This window comes from Mustela nivalis, assembly GCF_964662115.1.
Source record: "Mustela nivalis genome assembly, chromosome: 2".
Lineage (NCBI taxonomy): Eukaryota > Metazoa > Chordata > Mammalia > Carnivora > Mustelidae > Mustela > Mustela nivalis.
The window spans coordinates 101009024-101023494 of NC_139021.1; the positions used below are offsets into that span (position 1 = coordinate 101009024).

General features: G+C 39.0%; 1 long non-coding RNA gene and 1 pseudogene across 2 annotated transcripts in view; both read left to right on the forward strand.

Moving 5' to 3' along the window:
• LOC309859750 overlaps nt 1-14471 on the forward strand; it is a 154362-nt gene that overhangs the window by 99270 nt on the left and 40621 nt on the right. The gene's annotated exons all lie outside the window — the stretch shown is intronic.
• On the forward strand, nt 4203-5423 carry LOC309858731 (small ribosomal subunit protein uS9m pseudogene; annotated as a pseudogene). Its single transcript has one exon. The product of its transcript is annotated as a small ribosomal subunit protein uS9m pseudogene (transcript).

The following is a 14471-nucleotide window of genomic DNA, read 5'->3' on the forward strand; positions in this document are numbered from 1 at the left end:
ATCACCTGCTTCATTATCTGGGTTTTTCAGTAGAATGTCAAGCACATAACCAGGGATAGTGTCTGACTTGCTGCTTGTGTATTCCTAAAGCTTTTCATCATGTCTGATATGTGGTTAAGTACTCTATCTGCTGAACAAGCAAGGGTTGATGAGAAGTATGGAGGGTAGGTACCATGCCTAGAGTTAGCTGGAATATTGTAAAAGTCATGATTTACCCTACACTGCTTAGGAATCAGTACAGACAAAACTATGGTCTAGTCATTTGACTATATATCTCTTCTGGTTGTCCTTTCAATAAGGACGTACTTACAATAAGATCTCATACTTACAATAGGCTATTTGAATTGTCAGCAATAGCTTTGGTTTCATGCTGCATGACTATCTTGTGGCATGCCCTATCCCCTGAAATAAAAGTACTCAAATCTCAAGATCACAGCGCTAAAAATTCCGGGAAAAAGTTTAAAGGAAATTTCCCAAGCTTAGTGCCAGGAAAATTCAGTCGAGGGAGAAAATTTTCCCCACTGGGCAGCACATTGTTATCAGAAACTGAAAAATAAGCAAAGTGCATTTGAATGTAAAAAAAAAAAAAAACACTCCTTTCGGTCATTCTAAATTTCAAAGGATGTACAGGAAGAAATTCAGACCTCATGGATTGATTTTTAGTGAGCCTAAGCAAAAACTGATTTGGGAAACCTACACTTCATTTAGCCTAAAATGAAACCTGGTGTGGCAGGAAAGGTGTACAGCGAATAGAAAACATTAAATTGATGCTTTAATTAACCCAAGAAACAGAGAAATAAATTTGTCATAATCTTCCCTTTACATTGTGAAAAATTCTGAATACTGTCCAAAACATAAATTTGTTTCAAAAGAGTTAAATGGAAGTTGGTTCTCCTTACTATATATTGATAAAAAGAAAGCATGTGTGGTAGACCTGTGTTAAACACACACACACACACACACAGCTCCAGTTATGCTCTCCCTGTGTCCACCACCCTGTGCAGTGTGAGTCTGTAGCTCTTTGCATAAGTGACAACATCTCTTTGCCTTTGCCCTGCTTGTATCTCAGGAGACCTTGTGACTTCCTTTGACCAATGAAATGAAGAAGATGCAACACTGAGGCAGCTCCAAGTCTAGTATCAAGAGGCTTTGCTTGATTCTGTTCCTTCTCTTGGAACCTTTGCCTCTAGGGTGTCAGTCAGCTTGGGCTCTCCTGCTGAATGTTGGGAGCTCATGTAGAAGAAAGCCAAGGCACCCCAGCTGAGTAACAGCGCACCCCAGTAGCAATTCTGGAAAGAGCTCAGCCAACACATCCAAGTCACAACCACCCCCACCTGACAGCTGGAATAATGGGCAATAGTGAATCATTGCCCCAGACTCTTAAGGGGGTTCTTTTGTTTGTATGTTTTTTACAGAGTAATGAAAACATGATAGTTCACCCATTTAAAAACAGTTTCACCCCATAGCTATGAAAGGAATTCAAGCTGAAACATCAAAATATGCTCATTTATCACCTAGGAGATGGGTAAAACTAAACAAGAATTTTATACAGAGGCTTTTTGCTTACCAGGAAGGTTGAATTGTACAACCTTTTTGAAAGGCAACTTGGAAATATATGTTAAATTTTCAACTATGCCAGCTATTACTCTTTTTGGATTTTATTCTTTTTAGGTAAGGGGTAGAGGGAGAGACTCTTAAGCAGGCACCAGGCCCAGTGCAGAGCCTGACGTGGGGCTCCATCTCACCACCCTAAGATCATAACCTGAGCTGAGATCAAGAGCCAGATGCTTAACCGACTGAGCCACTCAGGCCACCCTTTGGATTTTATTCTTAAAAGATTATGTAAATTTGATTATGTATCAACCTCCTTTATAATAAGTAGATAAAGTTAGGGAATTAAATAGAATTTTTTTATAAGGGAGGAGCTTTGAAAAGATATGGTGTATCTGCACAATGAATTATATGTATTGACATGGAAAGAATGTCATATCACTTATTGTTATTAAATTCAAAAAGCATACAGAGAATATAAATAGGATGGTTCCTTTTCCTTTATTTAACAAAAATATCTCTGCATATAGAAATTGTATAAAAAGATGTGGCAAAATATCAGTGATTATCTCTGGGAATGGGATTACATGTGATTTTCCTTATCCATTGACACATCTGAATCACTTGACACAAACCAAATTATTTATAACTTCTAAATTCTGAAAAATCAATTCCAGTTCTTAAGTAGTTTTATACTTTATTATAAGCTACATTTTCAAACTAAATTGACCTATTTGATGACAAACATTGTTGGTGACAAAAAAACAAACACATTTTTAATTTTCCATAAAGAGCATTCTTCTGAATAAAGCAATACGTTCTAGTTTTAAATGAGTATAAAACCTAGAGGTTTAATTTTTTCCCTGAGAAATAGCAGATGGAAAGTTTTTCAGACATCATGAAAACATCACGAACTTAGCAATATATTAATAAACAATTTCTGTGTATTTCAAATAGAGATGCTTGTCCAGGAAGAATTAAGGAATATTCATTATGGCAAAGATTAATTTTTCCATTGTAATCAAATCAAAAGAAACTTTTTTAGGTTTTTGTAAGAGGTCTGGAAATGAAGACAGAACTGGTTAAAATTAATTAGAAACAATAATGAAGTGTCTACTGTGTACACAAATTATTTTGGTTGGAATGGACAGAATAACCAATCCAAAAGTCTTTATTTGTATTACATTACATAAGCAAGTAATGTAAATGTAAAGTAAATTCACTTGCCTCTATAATGTAAGAGTCCAAAAATTAACTCTTTCCATATGTATGACCCAGGAGTCAAATGTGACCAAGAACGAGTTTCCCTGTTTCCATTTTGGAGTGTTGGCTCCATATCCAGGCAGTCTCTCTCTAGTGGTTGCTTCCAAGATGGCTTCCAATATACTTCATCCTTTAGACACAGTGGGAAAGTGAGAGAGTTTCTCCCAGAAAAGATTTAAAACATTTCCTCATGCGGAGTCCTGTGCCCAACCAATTACTGTTGCCTGGGAGAGGAAATATGCTTGTTGTTTTAAACTAGCAGTGGGGTTAAGCTCATCAAATCACATTGCTCAAGAGCAGAGGTGGAAGGTCATCCCCAGAGGAAAGTAAATATTGTATCCAAAGAAAAGTGAATGGATTCTGAGTTACAAGATTAATAGATGCTCGCTATAGCCCTCTAGGAGATGATTTAGACAATGCAAAGAGGCTTAAAACACATCCCTTGCCACAAAATTTATCACGTAAAGTGAAGAATAAACCACAGATACATATAAAAAGAGTTGCAATGGAAGATTAATAATCCTAAAGGGTAAATTAGTTGTACAAATAACAAATGCATTTCAGAGGAGGAAACGCTGGTGCTCTGTGTTTGGATAATTAGACATACGTCATTCCTTCATTTCATGGCTCTAGGTGTAGCATGATGGTTTAAAATATTCCTGCCCGACCCAGGGTTCTTTGGACTCTCAATATTTTAACCACATTATTAAGTGATTAGGCTTAAGGACTTAGACCAAAGATCTGAGGCTTTGAAATAGTTTTCCTGTGATTGCAACAGAAGTAAGAGTTTGGTTACCATTTGAAATGCTTTTCCACTGGGTTTCATGTCTCTCTCTTTTTTAGAACATACATAATGGAAAACATCTTTGTAATCATACCCTGTGCTGAAACTTTAATCTCTATTGTGTAATTGAATTATACTCTGCAGCTAAGTGGCTTTTCTAGATCCTCAGCAGGCTAAGAACATTTAAATATTGATCATTCCTTGGGGCAGGGAGGAAAAAGCATGCATATGATGTCTTTCTCTCTCCTTCTCTCCTTCTCTTTTGAGAAGAAAATTATCTCCTCAATTTCCAATGACATTTATTGTGAACCTCTTCAGAAAACACTACTTGGTGAATATTCTGACATCTATGCATTGAGCAAATATTTATTGAATGCAATCATGTGCCAGAATATAAGGAATTGTATTTAAATCTGGGTATATAATGGTGAACAAAATAGTCATGTCTCTGTCATCCAAAAGTTTAGAAGTCAAATGATAAATAAAATAAATAGGAAATAAAGCAAACCAAAAAGAAAAAAACTGCCAACATACATAATTGTATCTTATTATAAACTCTGAAGTAATTAATAGTATATAATGATAGGACATAATGAGGCATGGACAAGGTGGGATAGAGAAATCAATCTTGATAAGATTGTCATGGGGTCTCTCTGAGGAAGTGACATTTAAATCAAAACCTGAAGGATGTTGTTACACCTATGGTATGCAGCCTTAAGACGTGAAACTTACACAGTGGATTTTATTAAAAAGCAAATTGAAGAGTTCAACACAGGAAAGAGACGTTTAGCCAACATGATGGGAGAAGATCCAGAAACTTTCACGCAAGAGGACATTGACAGAGCTATTGCTTACCTTTTTCCAAGTGGTTTGTTTAAGAAGCAAGCCAGGCCAGTAATGAAGCATCCTGAACAGATTTTTCCAAAACAAAGAGCGATCCAGTGGGGAGAAGATGGCTGTCCATTTCATTTTCTCTTTTATACTGGCAAACAGTCGTATTATTCATTAATGCATGAAGCATATGGAAAGCTACTAGAAGCAGAAAAACGTCAGAATCAGTTGCAAGCCAAAGGTCTATTTTCAGAAAAAAACTGAAACCAAAGACCTGATTGGCAGCAGATGGCTGATTAAGGAGGAACTAGAAGAAATGTTAGTGGAAAAACTGTCAGATCAAGATTATGCACAGTTCATTCGGCTGCTAGAAAGGTTATTGACACTGCGCTGTGGTGCTGAAGAAGAATTTGTACAGAGATTCCGTAGGAGTGTAACTATTCAATCAAAAAAACACCTGATTGAACCTGTGCAGTATGACGAGCAAGGAATGGCCTTCAGCACCAGCGAAGGTAAAAGAAAGAGCGCAAAAGCAGAAGCAGTTGTTTATGAGCATGGAAGTGGAAGAATAAAAGTAAATGAAATGGATTACCTGATTTACTTTCCAGTGACACAAGACAGAAAACAGTTGATGTAACCTTCCACTTCCTCGACCGACTTGGAAAACATGACACGACCTGCACGGTCTCAGGCAGTGGGCAGTCGTCCCAGGCTGGAGCCACACGTCTGGTGGTGGCCAGAGCCTTGTGCAGTTTTGTCACTGAGGAAGAGGTCGAGTGGATGAGACAAGCTGGACTGCTGGCTGCCGATCTACGTGTCTGAGAATGGAAGAAGCCAGGCCAAGAGGGAGCCCACAGAAAGTTTACCTGGAAGAAGCGCTATGTGCTCTTTCACGGGCAAGAAGAGGAAACGCCGTGTATATGTGCCTGGCATGTGGCAGACATACAATAAATATTTGCTGGCCGGTATGAGGGCAACACTATCAGGCATTTGAGTTGGGAGAGGATTTATTTTTAAATGCTACTTTGTAAAGGTTACCTTATAAGCATAATTAAAAAGAACAAACAAACAAACACCTGAAGGATGAGAAGGCACATGTGAAGAGTGGAGTAGTAAGTGTTCTATGAAGTGTTCAAGAGTTCCCTCGAAAAGGAAAAGTGTATGTAAAGGTCCTGAGGTATGAATGAGTTCACCATGTTTAAGGAACAACAGGGAGGACAGTGTGATTGGGGTAATGAAAGGCAAGTTAGAGGGAGGTATGAGATGATCTTGGGGAGGTCAGTAGAGATCCCATTGTACAATGTTTGGGAGGTCTATTATAAAGAATTTGGATTTTATACAAACCCTAAGAGAACACCATTAATGAGTTTTAATCAGTGAAGAAATATTATCTGAACTTTAGTTTTAAAAAGGGCTTTTGTCTGCCCCACAGTGAGTAGACTGAAAGAGAGGCAAGAGTAAAAATGGGAAGACCAGCAAAGTAGCTACCGGTTAGCCATGGCAAGGAGAGAAATGTGTAATTTCAAGATGTAAGTAGGAAGTTGCAACAACAGGGTAGGATAAGGAGTTGGATGTAGAAGATGACCAGAAGGGACTTTTTCTGTCTTGAGAAACCAGAGGTGATGGCAATGTCCTGTGGCTCGGAAGTCATATCAGTCAGAATCTTGGGGAGAAATAAGTGGTCCCCTCTAATACAGTAACTGAGAATCATTTAACAGAGGAACTCTGGTTGAATATGTAACACAGTTTAGGGGGCCCATCAAGGGGTGGTGAAGGACCCCAGGACTCGTAATGCCAGGAGCCCTTATCCTTGGAACTCAGAGAGAACATAGTCATTGCTACAGCTATAGAAGAGTGTCCCATGGAAACCATGACCTTCTTCCTATGCCAACCCTGCCCAAGGCTGGCAGGAAGAGACTCAGGGAACTCCCCAATCTCCTGCCAGCAGCTCTGCTGATAAACCTAAAACAGAAGCTGGACTTCACAGCTTGTTGGTAGCTGTGCTCCACAAAGGTGGCAGAGTGGGGTGGGGAAAGGTAGAGTTGAGAAGGTATAACCCAGAAAAGTACAATCCAGAAAACTATATCGACTGTTTTGGGGAGTGGGAACCAAAGTCACATTGTTGCTAAGTGTGGGACACACTTGAGACTGGAACTCAGAAGAGATATTTGTGCTGGAGATTCAAACAGGGGGTCATCACCAGCTGGGTGGGTTTGGAAGCAATTGGAGAGACACATAATATAGACAGGAAGTTAAGGTGGGATTAAAAGGAAGGGCAGGGTAAGAGTGAGAGGGTCCAGTATGCAGATGCAGAGTAAAAGAAAAGAAAAGATTTGTTCTGAGAATCTAGAAAGGGAGGGAAAAACCAAAAGAATGTGATGTCAAGGAACCAAGAGAGGAGAAAAAGCGGGAAAATATGTTGTGTGCAAATGAGAAGACAGTAAAATGAACAAAAAAATCCATCTCATTGGAGTCTTCGAGAGTAAAATATAACCCTCAATGCCTTTGTTACCTTTCAAAATTGTATGACAAGCTGTAGTCAGTTTTACACATTTTGTGGCAGTGGTATGCTCTGTTTTTAAAACTTTAGGAAACAACAATCGATTTGACATTTTAAATCACATTGAACTAGGTCCCCAACACAATCTAAGCAGCAAATACTACCATAAAGGAACAGCTGTCCCAGATAATTTTTCACAAAAGACTTACCAACCCTCTAAGGTCAGACCAATCCTATCCCATCAAGATCAATCCAGAGAAGAGGACGGAGAGGTTGTATGATGTATTTTTCAAGGATGCTATAACCTTGATATGAAATATAGACAGACAATACAAGAAAGGGCGATTTGTAAGTAGAGTAAAAACCAATGAAATACAGTAATATAGATAATAGAATACATCAAGACCAAGAGAGGAAAGCAAGGGTGATTCAACTTTGGAAAATCTCTTTTTTTAATTCACCACTAGATTGGAGAAGAAAAGCATATGATTAGCTCAATAGACACAGAAAAATGCTTGATAAAATTCAAGACATATTTATGGTTTAAAAAATCCCATAATAACAACTAAAGTACTAAAGGGAACCTCTTTACAAAGTGTTTATCTATCAGGCACCTCAATGATGGAACATTCCTTCTAAGGTCAGGAAAAAGAGAAGGATGTCCCTAATCACTGCTTCGTGTAACATTGAGGAATCCAGCTCTAGACCACAATCTTAGGTGTGACTTCTCAGGCTCGACCACTGGAAATTACCAGGGCTTCATGTGGCAGGAGTCATGAGGGAAGGCTGCCTTCTCACCACACACTTGGAGCACAGTCAGCAAGGAGGGGCCTGCTGTCATGTACTCAGCACCAGGCCCCATCCCAGTACTTATAAAAATGTTTATTTATTTTTATTTTTTTATTATGTTATATTAGTCACCATACTGTACTTCATTAGTTTTTGATGTGTTCCCTGATTCATTGTTTGCATATAACACCCAGTGCTCCATGCAATATGTGCCCTCCTTAATACCCACCACCAGGCAAACCCACCCCCAAACTCCCTCTCTTTTAAAACCCTCAGTTTGCTACTTGGAGTCCATAGTCTCTCATGGTTCATCTCCTCCTCTAATATCCCCCCTTCTTTTTTCCCTTCCTTTTCCTAATGTCCTCCATGCTATTCCTTATGCTCCACAAGTAAGTAAAACCATATAATTGACTTTCTCTGCTTGACTTATTTCACTCACATGATCTCCTCCAGTCCCATCCATGTTGATGCAGATGGTGGGTGTTCATCCTTTCTGATGGCTGCATAATATTCCATTCTATCTATGGACCACACCTTCTTTATTCATTCTTATGTTGAAGGGTATCTCTGCCCTTCCACAGTTTGACTATTGTGGATGTTGCTGCAATAAACTTTGGGGTGTGTAGGGCCATTCTTTTCACTACATCTGTATCTTTGGGGTAAAAACACTGTAGAGTAATTGCTGGGTCATAGGGCAGCCCTATCCCAGTACTTTTATGCAGACCTGCATTCCTTCCCTAATGGCCTCCAATCAGCAGCCTCCTTACTGGGGGTTCCTCTGTCCAGGTCTGTCTCAGGTGATCTGCCAAGACCACCTTTGTGTAAGCATGGTGACTGAAGCTCCTCATGTCCACTCTGACTTCGTCTTCAGGACCATCCTATCCTTGTCTCGTCTCCCTCCCCTCACCATCCTGGGTCCACAAATGGTGGGAGCCTGGTGTCATTTGGCAGGAAAAACTAAACACTGGTGGAGCCAGTCTCCTTTCCAGCTTAGATTTTTGCTTCTACTATAAGTGTGACTGGATTGTTACTCTAATTTTGTCCTGTTTTAACTGCCCACTTTGACATCTATGAGTTCAGCTCAGCTCTTAACGAATGTATGGCAAGAAGAGGTCCTTGCCAACACAAAATACTCCCTATCTTTCCCTGAACCCCCCCAAGAGGTATAAGAGCTTTAAAACCATGTTTTAGATCAGTGTGGTTGTCTGCATAAAAGAACCAAGAAAACCTATAGATAGGTCATTAAAAAGAAGAGGAGGGGAAGGAAGATGAGGAGGAGGAGGAAGAAGAGCAGCTTAGGAAGGTTGCTGGAATGAACATTAATGCACAAAAATCAATACCATTTAAATTACATACAAGCAAACAGCCAATTTGAAAATATGTGTTTTTTAAAAAAAATGTATTTCTTTTTCTTAAAGGATTGATTTACTTATTTGAGGGAGAGAAAGAAATAGCATGAGGGGGGAAAAGGGGGAGAGGGAGAGAGAAAGAATCTCAAGCAGACTCCCCACTGAGCATGGACCCAGATGTGGGGCTTGATCCCATGACCCTGAGATCATGACCTGAGCTGAAATCAAGAGTCAGATACTTAAACAACCAAGCCACCCAGGTGCCCCCCAAATACATGTAATTAATTTAATTAATTAAATCACAACATACAAATCTAAGATAAGACAAAATGTTAAAGCATTATTGAAGGACTCTGGAAAGGATTTAAAGCTATAAGATGATCTACAGTGTTTATGGATACCCAATATAATGAATGTGTCAATTTTAGCAAATTAATCTCTAAATTCCATGCAACCTAAATAATATTTTATGATATTTTGTTGAACCCCATAAGCTGAGTCTAAATTTCAAAAGTAAAAGGACCAAGGATAGTCTAGAAAGAGCATTTTTCAAGTGTGAACCATTTGGGTATTGGAGCGGTCCATGAGGTCGAACTATTTTCATAAAAATGCTGAAACATTATTTGCCTTTTTCATTCTCATTCTCTCACTAGTGTGCTGTGGAGTTTTCCAGAAGCTACATAGCAGGTAATTGATATCACAATAGGCTGAATGCAGAAGCAGATATGAGAATCTGTCATCTATTAAATCAGACATTAAAGAAATTGCAAAAGTATAGAACAGTGCCATTCTTTTAAGCTTTTTGTTTTGGAAACTTATTTATTTTTCATTAAAAAATGTTATTTGTGTTCACATGCTATACTAAGGTCTACTAATATCACTTTTAAATGAAGTCATCATTAAACATTTAAAAAACTTCTCACTTTCAATTTCTAGTAGAGTAAATATCGATGGAAAGAATCCACGTAAACAAAAGTTCTTTGGAGTACTCTGAGTAATTTCTAAGGGTGTGATGGGTTCCTGAGACAAAAAAAAAGTTTGAGAACTGCTGGTTTAGACAATATAAAAGAAAAAGAAGGGAGTAGACTTGCTTTTCTAGGTTTCAGTACTTACTGTAAAGCTAGAGTAGCTAAATATAGCAGGAAAAATTAAAATGTCTAGTATTTACCAAGTTTTGCAGTGGAATATGAAGAATTCTCATGCTGCTGGTGGCTCAGTAAGTTGTTCAACCACTCTGGAGAGAGAGTTGGCAGTGTGGAAGATGTGTATTATCGCTGAACTTGGCAATTCTATTTAGGTATAAAATCCTGCAGAAATTCAAGCACAGAGGGACAAGAAAAATATTAACTGCAGCATTGTTAGTAATAAGAAAAATCTGGAAACAACCTACATGTTGTAGGTTGGTTATTCCATCGGGAATGGGAAGGAAACACAATAACCCCAGAGTAATGTTTATCCCCTGGAAGGGAAAACAAAGAAATGGGGGAGAAAACAAGGGAGCTGCCTGTTGTATCTGCATGTTTTGTTCACCAGGGAGGGAGCATGACAGGGAGAGGGAGGGAGGGACCCTCAGAGAGGGAGAGACCCTAAGGCCAGCACTGGCTTAAATCTGGGCAATGGAATTAGTTGTATTAGTTGTATTTTTTCTTCTTCTGAATGTTTAAAATATTACATGATAAAAACAAGTGAATGGGTCTGCCAACTTGAGATCAAACATATTCATTTACACTCCTGTTCTTTAAAATGCCCACAATGAAACTGGTTGCCTATAAAGGGAATGTTAAAAATTTAAATCTAGGTACAAAGTCGTCTAAATACACACCACAGTCTAGCTCTTCCTAACACCCTGAGAGTGTTAAAGGAAGTTTTATTTGTTGTGAGTTTTATAACCAAGCTATTCTGAGAAATGCAGTCGAAGCACAGAGATGAGAATATTTCAATCTTCTGGTGCTTCTTAGGAGATGCCATATGTTGAAGGAGCTGTCGGCCTGGAAAACATCCCCTGCAAAAGTGCACACAAGCTTCTGGGGAGTCGGCTTGCGTAACCGATCTCCAGAATGAACTTGGAGAATGGAGGTGACATCCAGAAGGGTCAGAGGTTATCTTCCTGCTCTGTTCTCACCTCTATTCTTAACCCAGGTAGACCTAAAGATTATCAGCCAAAAGAGTGGGTTGGAGGAATCAACCAAAGAGTTTTGGTCTTGGTTTATTCCTTAGTGTCCCAGCTTGTGGGCAAGTCCCATGGCCTGGCATCTGTAAGTAGGACAGGCCACTTAATTGAGACAAAGTAAGCTTCTCAGACCTTGGACATTGGGGGTGGTACAGTTCTCAAAGTTTTATGCTGGACCTCCTGCTAACATGAGTATATGGAGCGGGCACAATCTGTTGGAATATAGAAGAATAATCATCATATTTGCACCCTAAACTAAGTGAGGGGGTTTCATGGATCACCATTACTAGTGTCCCAGACCACAAATTTCAGGATGGCAGGGTAGCACGTAGCTAAGCAGCAAGGCAGACAAAGCATAGACTATCCTACTTTGTCAACTATGAATAGATACTGGCTTTAATTATTGCTTCTGTTCAATTGTACAACATCTATCCAAAATGTACAACATCCACTATAGTAGGCTCCTTGCTGGGGATGAGGATGAGAGACAAGACTGAATAAGACATTCTCAACACTCAACAGGAGAAGATGCCCAGCACAGAAAAGGTTAGTTTCAGCTCTCTGGCACTGCCAACTACCTTTCTGTAATGGGACACAGAAGACTCCTTAGGGAAGTTCTTGGACTCTTGTCAAGAGCGAGATCCCTCTTAGTTTTGTAAATTTAAGTAGAATACACATCCATTTTTTTTAATTGGCCTTAAGGATGAGAACCTTCTTGTGATTTGATGGAGATGGAGAAGGTAAGTAAATTTGGTGGGCGTCAGATAGGGGCTAGGGAAGAACAGGATTAAACCATGAGTCCTTCTCTTTAGATGTTTGAAATTATTAGGAATTCTGATGTTTTAGGATAATATATGTCCAAATTCTCTCATAGGAAAGGATCCTAAAGACCCCAAAGGAAATGAGAAAAATAAGGACCTGTCTTTGTGATCCTTGCTCTGTGGAACATCTAGATCATCAGGGAGAAGGTATTCCAGCCACCCTGTGAATGTGAGATTAAGAGTAAAAACCAAAATAACTGTACCTTCGTGAACTGAGTTGGAGTCAGGACCAGGGAGAGACAAACTTCGGATGCAGCACTGTCTCAACAATGGGAACCAATGAAGCCAAACACCAAGGCCAGCTTGTGGGCAAGTCCCATGGCCTGGCATCTGTAAGTAGGACAGGCCACTTAATTGAGACAAAGTAAGCTTCTCAGACCTTGGACATTGGGGGTGGTACAGTTCTCAAAGTTTTATGCTGGACCTCCTGCTAACATGAGTATATGGAGCGGGCACAATCTGTTGGAATATAGAAGAATAATCATCATATTTGCACCCTAAACTAAGGAAGTGGGCCTTCCTGGTTACACATACTTATCCCCCAAATGTCTGCAAAACAAACCATTTTGAGGACATAGTACTGTAAAAGTCTGCAACTGGTTCTGAGCAAGCATTGTGGAAAGAGTTAGTCTTAAAAAAAAATCCATAGGAATCATTGTAACTGACAAGAATACAGTTCATAAATGGTTATGTATTGTTCAATAATTTTATGCTACGCACTGAAAATATTGTATGCATAATTATACTGATTCTACCTCCAAAGAGTTGCTGTAATTCTGTACAAAAGTTTCAGAAGCCAAATTCGTCACTAGTGTGATATGTAGGCATTTTAGTTCAGACTGCAAAATTAAAATTTAAAAGATAATGTTCAGATTCTTGAGAGGAAATGTGTAGCCTTCAGCACAGTATTCTCAAGTATGATACACACCAACCATGCCCAAAAAGGTTGTGCCAAATATTATGTACATTTAGATAATGCAGAGGAGAGCCTGTAGGTAATTGGATTGCCTTTTACCAGCTTGGAGTAACAGCTAGGGCCAGTGACAGAATTTGGGGAGGCTCCATGAAAAGTCAAAATGTAGGACTCAATTGTTCAAAATAGAGGGAAAAGTCACTAAGTATAGAGCCTTTCCCTTTCTTCCAGGGTCTCTCTTGATTTTTCATGGTGATTTTTCTTGGCGTTTTGTATTAATTTTCTATTGCTGCATAACTAATTGCCATAAACTTTGCAACTTAAAAGAGCACCTGTGTATTATTTGTGGGTTAGGACTCCAGGAATGCTAAGTTGGGTCCTCTGTTCAGGGTTTCATAGGCTTCAATCTCATTTTTGGGTGGGGCTGGGGTCTCATCTTTCCAGCTCACACTGTTGTTGGCAGAACACATTTCTCTTAAGCTATAGAATTCAGAAATGCAGGTCACAGAGCTTCTCACTTGTAATTCTCTTGAAAGTGTTCACCTGATTAGGTGTGGCTCACCTAGGATAATTTCCCTTTTTATTAACTTAAATTTAACTCATATGGGATTTTAATTTCATCTGCCAAACCCTTTCATGTCCACCATATTCTATTAGAAGCAGATTACAAAGGCCTAGATCTCTGGGGATCATCTTAAAATTCTGCCATGAAGTGTTTTTCTAGTTAAAGATAAATTAAGAATTTAAATGAGTCACATAAATCTTGCTGTTCATCTTTATATTCTGCAATGCCAGTTTTAAATACTACTAAAACATTTACTTGTATGTGGAATCATCAAAATGATACAATTGTTATTTTGTAATGTTTATGTGCACAAGGACTGTGGAAACCCTGCCCCAAACCAAACTAACTCAACTGTATTATTCACCTCTTGATACTTGCACATTCTATCAACACCCTCTGCCATTGGCCTACTGATGAGTAAGTAATAACTGAGAAGATAAGGAACTTGGGGCTGTTAACAACATGACTCCTAATACTAAAATACTAGAAATAATCCAAATGCTCATTAGCTGTAGCATATATAGTAAATTGGGATGTACAAGCACAATGAAAAATCAGAAAACAATGTGATATGATAAACTACAGCTCTATGCCATGATATGGGTGAATCACAAACATAAGATTGAGCAAAAGAAACCAGGCACAGAAGTGTGCACACGGTATGGCCTGTGGAACTATCTAGATGTTGGAGTGCAGGATAGCATTTCCCTTTGTGATGGTTGGGTGAGGGGAGAGAACAGCTGGAATGGAGCATGAGGAGGTTGACAGGGTTGTGAAATATTTTATTCCTTGATCCGGATGCTGTTACACAAAAACCTTCCTTAAGGAAATTCACAGAACCACACTCATATTTTGCACACTTACATGTATGAATATTATACTTCAATATCATTTTGCATAAGACACATATATAACACAAAATGTAAAGAGAGAGA